Source organism: Tasmannia lanceolata, unplaced genomic scaffold (genome assembly GCF_043159265.1).
Source record: "Tasmannia lanceolata isolate RefF3 unplaced genomic scaffold, GAP_Taslan_0.1 ptg000008l, whole genome shotgun sequence".
In the NCBI taxonomy this organism is placed as follows: domain Eukaryota; kingdom Viridiplantae; phylum Streptophyta; class Magnoliopsida; order Canellales; family Winteraceae; genus Tasmannia; species Tasmannia lanceolata.
Genome location: NW_027518685.1, coordinates 66,742,375 through 66,752,695, shown reverse-complemented (window position 1 = coordinate 66,752,695; position 10,321 = coordinate 66,742,375). Strand labels below are relative to the sequence as shown.

Below are 10,321 nucleotides of genomic sequence, written 5' to 3'. Positions count from 1 at the left end.
GCCCTGTGTTGTCTACGTCTAATGTTTGTTAACGCTTTGTACTAAGCAGAAACAAACCCTAAATCACCTTTGGATAAACAAGTATTTAAAACACCGGTTATTGTTTCTGCAGGTAGATAACAGTACACTAGAATGGAATTTGTGAAAAGAAAGCAAAGAACAAAGTTGATAAACTTTCAAGAGAGTAATTTTGGCTTTGGATTTACTCAAACTCAAGTCCCACAAGTGTATTTTCGTATTTTGTTTCAAAGGCTGTAATCTACCCTTTTTATAGAGTATTTGGCAACCTTTGTTTTTTATTTTCACCCTTACAGGGCACCTTTGCAATGCAAGTTGAAATTTGGTCGTTAGATCGCGCCCATCCATGATTCTACAGTCCAGATCGATCATGGAGTGATTTATTGATTTGTGTAAAACCTACATCCTCCCCTGTAACTGCTAGATAAATGATCCACAGTGCGGATTGCACCCTTTGGCTCTTGATCGTTGGGACGTGACTGAATAGAATCCAACGGTCCACATCACACCCGATCACCCACTAGCCGTTACACCACGATCCAACGCTTTGGATTTCACCTGCTCAACCATTAGCCGTTGGAGCGTGTCGGACCGACATATCGACCGCCCATATGACCAAAATCATGGCCCAACCCGACTGAATGGGATCTTGACCGATCCAACGGTCCATTCGGCCACCAACGTGACCGATCCATGGTCAATCCGACCGATCAACAGAAATGATTAGACAGCCTAGATCAAATATGATAAATTTCAAGCGCTCCAATCGCTCCTAGCGATGATGCGAAGTGCGCCAAAAAGCGCCACTAGCACCCTACAGCCCACGCCGCACATGCGGTTGCACCGTCTTGTGGGTCCACCCACTGTGCAACAAAACATTAGAGAGAAGTGAGTAACGCTATATATACCCTTCAACAACTCTTTGAACTTCCAATGTGGGCCTATCCTCCCAACGCACTTTTCATCTCCTTTCCAAAGCACCCACTTTTACAAACCAAATAGACTTTTCTTTATAAAATCTTTTCAAAACACTTTCATTTTGAAAATAGACTAACACTTATACCACTAATCTACACGATAATTACCTGCAGCCAAATAGAGCCACATCTACAAGCAAAATTCTTGTATGTTACAATGGACAAGAATGTCATATCAATAGACATGAAATAGTTACCCAGGCAGGGGCGGAGCCACATATAATGTGGGGGTAACCATGCCCCCCCAAAGACTTGCAAATTTCCTTTTATGAGTACAACTTAAAAAGGGTTTTTCCGGCGTTCATGAACGCTGCTAAAAGGAACATACATTTACTGGCGTTCCCGGCGTTCAGGAACGCCGGTAATTGTAAGCGGCCCACCCAAAATTATTCCGGCCCCCAAGTGTAAATTCCTAGCTCCGACCCTGCCCAGGTAACATGCTAGGGAGTCTCCAAGGAATTCAATGCTATATTGGCAACCAAAAACGAAGAATTTTGCTGACATGGCAACCAAATGCCAAGCATAACCCCTAAGCCTCCCTTGCTTTTGTGCAACCAAACTCACTCTGAATGTAACGAGAGACCTAGTAATGAGTGACCGAGATGGTCATATGGAGTATATGGCACGGCATAGACATTTGGTGGGGTGTTCTTTTCATAAGAGGAATATACATGGAAACTGAGCAAAAGAAAGTAGATGGGTTGAAAGACAAATATATATACATAAAAGTATAGAGAGAGAGAGAGAGACAGAGAGAGTTTAGTGGGCAACCCATGTTGTTTGTAATTTAGAAAAGTGATAAGAATAAAAAGTCGAACAAACCCCACTCCAGTTGCTAAGTGGCCTAGTGTAGACACCCCATTTTAACCGGACCCTAGTTCGCCATGTTTGTGAATAACCCTATCAAATCAGTGAGTTAGGGTCTCAAATTTCACCTTATGGTAGCTTAGGGTCCCAACTAGGTCCCCATAAAATTTCGTCAAAATCCGACGGGGTTTGTCCAGCTAACGAGCGTAGTAGGTAATGTGGTGTAGTCTAGTGTAGCAGAAGGGGGGTGGTTTATCCAGTCCGGGGATAGCCCAGTTAATGAATTTTTTGCAGTAGGGAGGCTGTCCCAAGTAGCTGAAAGGAGCACGAAATTATCTTTTAATTTTCTCTATAGCTCTTTCTTATGTACCACCTTTTTCAACCGAAACCATGTGAACATTTATCAAAAGAGGTTGTTCGAAGGAAACTTAAGGCGCCCGAAAACTTTGCCCAAATATCTATATATAGACATTGGCTTGCAAGAGAAGCTAAGGAGGCTCTCATTTTCCTTATTTTTACAAACCCTAGCAGAGCTCAAAAAAAAAAAAAAAATTCCCCAAATCACCGAAACCCTAGCACCTGTTCTTGATTTTTCCAATCAAATTTCTTTTTTTTTTCCGATCGGATTTTCCTTTCTCCAGCCAAGCTCAGGCAAGCTCCGATCATTCTCAAGCCTATTATTCCTTCATTTGATCACATCTCTGTTGTCTTTTGCTCCCATTCTAACTCTAAATTTAGTAGTTTCTCATTGTTGAAGCCCTTATTTGCAACCTTAAACCCTAGATCTGTATTTCTTTGGTGTAAAACCCTAGCTCATCTTAGGTCTAAATTTCGAGCTCTAGATCAGGAGCTTTGTCCATGGGATCTGTTTGTACAGCCACAAATTGACGATCGAATGCTGTCCTTGATCAAGAATTGAGCATATTTTTTAGAGGTTTTTATTGTTCTGTGGTGCTTCTTTGAGCTCTGATCATTCCTAATTTGAGCGAACTCTTTCAATAATTCAGGTATTCTTCATCTCTTGTGTTTAACGTGCTGAAAATAACTAAAATTTTAGATGTTTCTCTTAAGAATACATCTTGTTTTACAGATTTCTTGATTTTTTAGTATGTGTTTTGTTTTGTCTAGTGATAATCTGATAATTTTTTGTTCATTATTTCCTTCATTATGAATTGATTAGGTTAAGAAATGTTATGATATTTTCTGAGTTTTTCTTGATATGAAGATTTCATCTTTTCATTTATTCAAGATCAAATGAGGATTTGTTGTTTTTTTTTGTTAAAGTAAAATGATGAGAAAATGCTCCAGTGACTTTTGAGCTATTTTTTTTTATTAGTTTTCTTTTTAGAATCTCGTGCGTTTATTGTTCAGATGTTAGGGTATTAGTCACACAATATTATTTCCTGATGAGTTAACCTCTTCGTTGAGTCTTTTTCTTGTGATAAAAAAAGGGGGAATTTCAATTTTATCATGTGTAGTAATTGCATGAACTCAGTTCATTTAATATATGTGTTGGGATTTTTAGTAGTACAAATTGAGAATGTTTATGCAGTTTGTGGAATAGCAGCTCCTCATGGTAGTAATTTCATGATCAGGTAGTAAGCAAGCGTGATGTCCTTTACGTTATAATTTGTTTTTTACTGAGTTCTTGATGTTGAAGTCCGAGAGAACTTACGTTGCTTGGGTGACTTATGAGAGGACAATTTTCAAAAATTATGCATTTGGTTAACCTAAGATGTCTACTTGAAAGATTTTGGGATGTAAGTGTGTCTTAGTTAGAGAAACCTGAGAAGCTATGCCTCTTTATCACATCTCATTACCCTCAACCATTACATGTTAAGCAATCCTCATTTTTTTTATCAGGTAATTCATACCTTTCCCAACATGCATTTCCTTTTGTTTTTAATGCCATGGTTTAGGTCCTATGGTCTACATTTGATTGGATACACAAGTTCAGTCCATGTTATTCATTCTGTGGTTCAGTCTATGTTCTGAGTTTCATAGAATCATCTCATTATTTGCAATTTAGTTCATTTTCTTTGTGTCTATGCAAACAGCCCCTGTTTTATGCACATTTCAGTCCACAACTCAGCCCCAGTTTTTGCACAATTTAGCCCCAGTTTTTGCACAAAACAGCCCATGTTTTATGCACAATTCAGCCCATGTTTTATGCACATTTCAGTGCACAATTCAGCCCTAGTTTTGCACAAAATAGCCCCTGTTTTATGTACATTTTTCAGTGCACAATTCAGCTCCAGTTTTGCACAATTCAGCCATGTTTTATGCACATTTCAGTCCACAACTCAAGCCTAGTTTTTGCACAATCCAGCGCCCACCCAGTCCAGTGTCTACCCCGTCCAAACCCATTTCAACCTCAATTTCAAATATTTTTTCATTTAGCAATTTTCTCAGTTAGATTTTTCTCAATTCTCTGAATTGGTTATAAATCTTCCAATTTTTGCAACAAATCTGTTACAATGAAATCTAGTAATTCTCATTAGCTCTAGATAGTTTACCCTATTTAAGAATAAGTCAGTTGTGTACTTGTTAGATTTATGAGAGTAATGCATATGGTTGCAACTCATTATTTTTTTTTATTTTTTTATTTTTATAATCTTTAATTGGTCTGTTCATTCTCACAAAAAATGGTTTGAGCCTCACTTTGATCTTGTATTTAAATATTTAAGAAATGTTAACATAGAGTTGTTGTGTATCTGGATGTTATCCTTATGTAATTATTTTAATGATCCAAGTTTGCATAAGGATTCATTTCTTATCTTGATAATTGTCTGGATTTATAAATAAGATAGGTTTTTCAACAGGTTCATAAATAAAAAGATGATAGTCTCTCATTACACTCTATGGATAGACTTTATCCTTTTAATCAGTTAGTAGAGACTTGGATGAACTATATCAACGACCCTCTCTGTGTTGGAATGCTTTGGACATTAAATTTGTAGTGTTTGTAGTGATGATGTGGGACTTTGAATTCTATCTTCAAATAAAAGAGGTTATTGACATAGATGTCATTGTTTACTTGTTAGAAATGTCAATGTCTTTGGTCTTAGTTATCTTTCCCTTTTTCAAGGTAGTTTAATAATTTTTCAAAACATGATGAAGCAAATTATGTTTAAATGACTACATCACCCTGTTCAGTGATACGCGTGCTTTCAGATGAGTTTTTATACATTATATGATAGTAGAGCATGCATTGTTTTTTGTTCAGATATATAAAGGTTTAGATATGTAAAGAAATTTTTGACGTGATCATTTTCTTTTGTTGAGATTACAATTTTATTTTTAGCTTTTGGATATTTTGAAACCATGAATATTGTAGGGGTCTTTTAGAATTTTAAGGCTAAAACTTATGTAAAGAAACATTGATGGTTATAATGATTTTAAGAAGACTTGTCGCTACATCTTGACAAAGTTAGGGGTAATAGTTGTACTTGATTTATTGCCTCTTATTTTGCTTGATGAAGGTAAATTTGAAAGTTATAAGAGGTAAACTGATTTTAATATGACTGTCAGTAATATTCTTTTTGTACATGTTTTAAGTATTGACATCCTATGTAAATAATATATGTATTTAATCTTTTAACTAGAAATTATGTTCATGTTTGACCATATAACATAGAGCTCATAATCTTTGCATCATTATGCCATGATAATAGACCCATTTGAATTCTTATTTTGGTAAGTATATGGTATGATGGTTGCATTTGTTTTATCTCATGGATTCTTTTTGAAAAAAACGTAGAATTAATGTTAGATAATTTTATCAAGTGCATGATCTGATATTTGCGTTTTATTTCATGACTAGCTTAAACCAAACATAGAATTGTGATTGGATAATGTCTTTCAGTTCAGGACTGGATGATTACGTTTTGTTTCCTCCATGGGAAACTTTTGACTAGTTTTAGAATCAAGATTAAATAATTCCATCAGTATGTGGTCTGATAGTTATATTTCTTCATTATAAGGATTGACTTTGTAATGTGTAAATTGGAAATTAAATTGATCAGATGTGATACATGATTTAGTTTTAGGTATGTATGTAAATGTTTGAGTCCTTGCTAAGGGGAATTAAAGTTTACTCTTGTATTTAGACGTTATGCTTACTTAGAATGAGTTGTGAAAATATGAAATAGTAAGAATCTGTTTTTTTTATATTTATACTTCAAGATGTTATATATACTTTTAGATAGAATTCTTCCCCTATTGTAAGGGCGATGAAGGTGTTAGCCCAAACCCATCATTTAGGGGACTTGCTAAGTCCCAGTAGTATTTTTTCTTCTCTTTTAGGTGCTTTCCTAGTCTTTTAGATACTAGTTTTTCCCTCATTGCAGGGGCAATGAAAGAGTCATCCCAAGCTCATCATTAGGGGACTAGCTTAGTCCATACAGTGTTCCCCTCTATTTTCTTTCCTTTTAGAAGATTCTCTAAGTCTTTAAGACAACCCTCTATCATAGTATAGGTCTCTCTCAGTCTCATTATCTGGCTTGCCTTCTTCTTTTAGAGAAAGATTTTGTCTCATTTGTTTTAGGGGTATCTTTTCCTTTAGACATGTTTTATCTGATTGGCGTTTTACTTGTTTGTGATCATGCCAGTTTACTTGTTTGTGTCCACGCTGGTGTACCTGTTTGTGAGCACGCTTGTTTACTTGTTTGTGAATCACACTTGTTTAGCATCTTTATTTTGGAATATGTTCCGAACTACGTTGGCTTGATCCTCTCTCACGAGGTACGTAGTGCAGCTTGGGATCTTTATCCCAAGTCCAGCCAAACTTTATAAATCTTTAAAAAACTTGTTTTCCAAAAAGCTCTTCCTCTAGAGTTAGGAGTATGTTCTAAGTAGAGTGTTTTGGTAGTTGTGTATTTGCTTTAGAGTTAGGAGTTTGTCCTAGAGTTATAGGAACGCCTCCATCCGGTCAGTTGGCGATTCACATTGCCGACTGATGACTAGGTCTTGGATACGTTAGTGATCCCATTGTTTTTCTTAGGACACACAGCCTAGTTACACATAGGTTGTAGGAACCACCTGCATTAGCTTAGGGCTAATCTGCATTTAGTTAGGTCAGATAAGGTGTCATAAAATCCACAATCCACTGGAATTTAAATAATCGCACAAAATGCTTTAATAACTAGTCCGGTCTTTTAGGTCGAGTCTAGGATAAAGGTTTAGATGTCTTAGGCATTTTAGTTTAGAATAGGTGCGGAGAACTACGTCTCTCTGATTCTTGTGGAGGCGGGGATACGTAGGCTGTTTGGATGAATATCAGACCATCCAAGAGTCGAGGACAATTTTAGAACCTTAGGATTTGTTGTTAATGTTTCTTTTTAGAGTTTTGTGTTTGTGGTTATCATTTTTCTTATGTGTTTTCTTTTAGATTGAAATTATTTTCTTATTTGATCACTTACATGCTTAGCTGTAGATCTTTACTGCTTATCAGTCTATTATTTCTTACTTATATGCTTAGCTATATTTCTTTTACTGCTTTATCCCTTTTACTGCTTATTATATCTCATTTACTTACTTATTTTATTGTCCTGCTTATTCTGCTTATTATATTTGTTACATCTTGTTCAGACCTTATACCTTTAGCTGTAGTATGCATGTGTTTGTCCACCAGAACTTAGACACCCATTAGGTATGTCACTCATAATCTAGCTGTGCTTAGGTGACACACTTCTTTCATTTATTTTGTGTGTATTTATTATTTCTATTCTCAGAAAATATATGTTTAGGTAGACGATTCCTAAGGATTGTTCCCATTTCATATGATCTTCGCCCAAAACTTTTCAAAGTTAATAATAAATGGCATAAGGGACCAAGTGTTCTCACTCGGGCGAATTAGGGGTGCTCTTCGGACCTTGTCCATTCGTAATCAGGCACGAACCCATTCATTTCTGGTTATCCATGGTATACAGAGCATATTTGTTTAAGGATCCATGGCCGTATACCATGGATGACAACTCTGAGTTTGTTTAGGTACGTTTCGAATCTGGACTTGTTCCCGAATCGAGAGGTATCTCTTTTATATCACCACTCGTGCTATGCTATGGGGGTGACACCTGTTTCGAGAGTTCCTTGGTAGAGCTCTCCTTCACGTGTGGATGATCCAGAGGCCGCTGGGGGCTCGTCCCTCACCTCTCTCCCGGATCGGGGTCCACACCTAGAAATGCAAATTGGAAGGTAAACAAAATCACGACACCTCTTCATCATCATACTCAAAATATCTATTGGATTTTAGATGCCGTGGAGACTACTTTGAGTCTTGTGGTGGGACTATTATCATTGAATGCGAGGAGGGACTTAGTAACAAGTGATTGTGATGGTCATGATGCAAGGATGGGATGTGAATCGTACTCCAATACTGCTTTCTACGGCTCTTCATCATATAAAAACTCTTAAATCTATATTATATCAACAAGGCTGCTTTTTCACTAGTAGACATTAAAAACTGTCCTACCAGCACTCCACACTAGACACAACCGTCTCAATTACTCATCATCTTCCATCGAAGGATGATAGGTCCCACAAATTAAGATTTCCGATCTCCTGGGTGGTGATAAATTCGCACCCCTTTTAACGTGAATTGTGGTAGACTTTACCACTTTTTTATCGTGTAAAAGTGGTGCGAATCATCCTAAGTGGTGCGAATTTATCATTGCCCTTCTCTTATCCTTTTCATAGGAGTGAAAGTTGTCCACAAGAGATGTCCTTTCATTTTCAGTTGGGTCCCATATGTTTTTAATAGTCATAAGCCATCAACGAGGGAATACCTGGTTACTTATTTAATAGTTGGGTCCCATATGTATTTAATAGTCCATAAGTACTTATGGAATTTTATTAAAAGTTAAAATTTAACCATAAAGAATTAAAAAACCTAAAATACCTTTAAGTTTTGTCATTTCGTCTAAAAAATGGCCCCGTCCTGCTGGCACTTGTTTTTGCTCTGCCCTATACAAATTTTGAATAACTCAACAAATAGGAAATTTATCATGAAAACATACTTCTAAATTTTAAATATGATGTCTGTGCCTAGATATATCTTTCTTTGTCAAGGTCACCGTTCAGGAACGCATTCTTCACATCTAGCTGATCTTCAAATTCATCTTTGCAGCTAAGGCAATCACAACTTTGACGGAAGTTTAGCAACAAGACAGAGCGTTTCTTCGTAGTTTAAACCATACTTCTGCGCAAATCCTCGCGCCACAACACAAGTCTTGCCTTATATCTCTCGACGGTGCCGCCTTGTCCATCTTGAGGCCTTCTCTTTATCTTGTATACCTAGCAAGCATCATTTACTAATTGGGCGTGAGAGGGGGCTTTAGAGCCCTATTAGCCTAAATATGACGTCTGTGCCTAGATATGAGTATTTTTCAAAAAAAAAAAAAAAAAAAACGGTCCCACTTTGTTCAAAGATCCAAACCCTTCATTTGGATTATCATAACATAAATATGTTATGCCTCAATAATCATCTCCACGGGATGATCCTAACCCCAAATTAATAGAACGACGGCATTACAAAAAATGATACAGATAGGAGGGTTAGGATCATCCTAGGGGGATGAATTTTGGGGCACCACCTACTTACATTAAGGTGACCCAAATGAATTATTTAAATCTAGAGGAATGATAGATACAAGGACGCCCTTACATAAAGAGCTGGAAAGGGCCCTTGATTGGATCCACATCATTAACTAAAACCAAATTTACCTTTTTCAATCGATTTAGACTGTTACCAAAAATGGTGTGATGCAATCAAGGGCCCTTTTCCAGCTCTTTATGCAAGGGCGGCCTTGCATCTATCATTCCTCATAAATCTGTAAACAAACTTCGGCTCAACTATTTGTTTTTTTTTTTTTTTAATAATAAATATGGCACAGCTACTCCTAAGCATTATATAAAAACTCATTCCAATCTGATAATGTTAGGTCATGTGATATGAGGGTCGCCATCTTTTCCTACTTACATGTGTGCATAATTTGTTGGAACAAATGCACAAAACAGAATAAGATATTACCCAAAACAAAGCAAGAAAGAACCAAGACTTAGAGACGCGTAAACGCTTCTTGAAGATAGTTGAAGCCTCTCCCACTTGCAAACAGAAGACAACTATGGCAGCACTATCTCCGGGATTCCACCAAGCCCAGATTCCCTGTACATTCAAGAGAGTTGCACTTCTCTAAAATGGATCGTGTTTCCACCTCCGATCGACAAGTGTAACGAGTTTTGTTCAAAATTAACTTTTCTCTTTGAAACGAAACTCTATGAAAAATGATTGGATTTTTCCATACCATTCTCTAAACCATTTGATCTCTTAATAGAAGCTATCCAAGAGACTCTCCATTTTGGAATCACCCTTAATGAGAGCACTTAAGGTATTCAATTCAAATGAGAAAACCAAAGAGTTACCATTAATGGAATACAAAGGGTCTCACAAAGAGTCAAAGCTTATCATGAATCTATTAATATAACTAATTAAATAGATTCATTAGTCTAACTCTTCACTT

The 10,321-nt window shown here is 36.7% G+C and overlaps 1 long non-coding RNA gene across 1 annotated transcript; it reads left to right on the top strand.

Moving 5' to 3' along the window:
* The first annotated feature begins 2,298 nt into the window (after window positions 1–2,298).
* Window positions 2,299–9,228, top strand: LOC143885496 (uncharacterized). Its single transcript, XR_013253289.1, has 2 exons — window positions 2,299–2,809; window positions 8,929–9,228. It is a non-coding gene; the product is annotated as an uncharacterized LOC143885496 (long non-coding RNA).
* The last annotated feature ends 1,093 nt before the right edge of the window (window positions 9,229–10,321 follow it).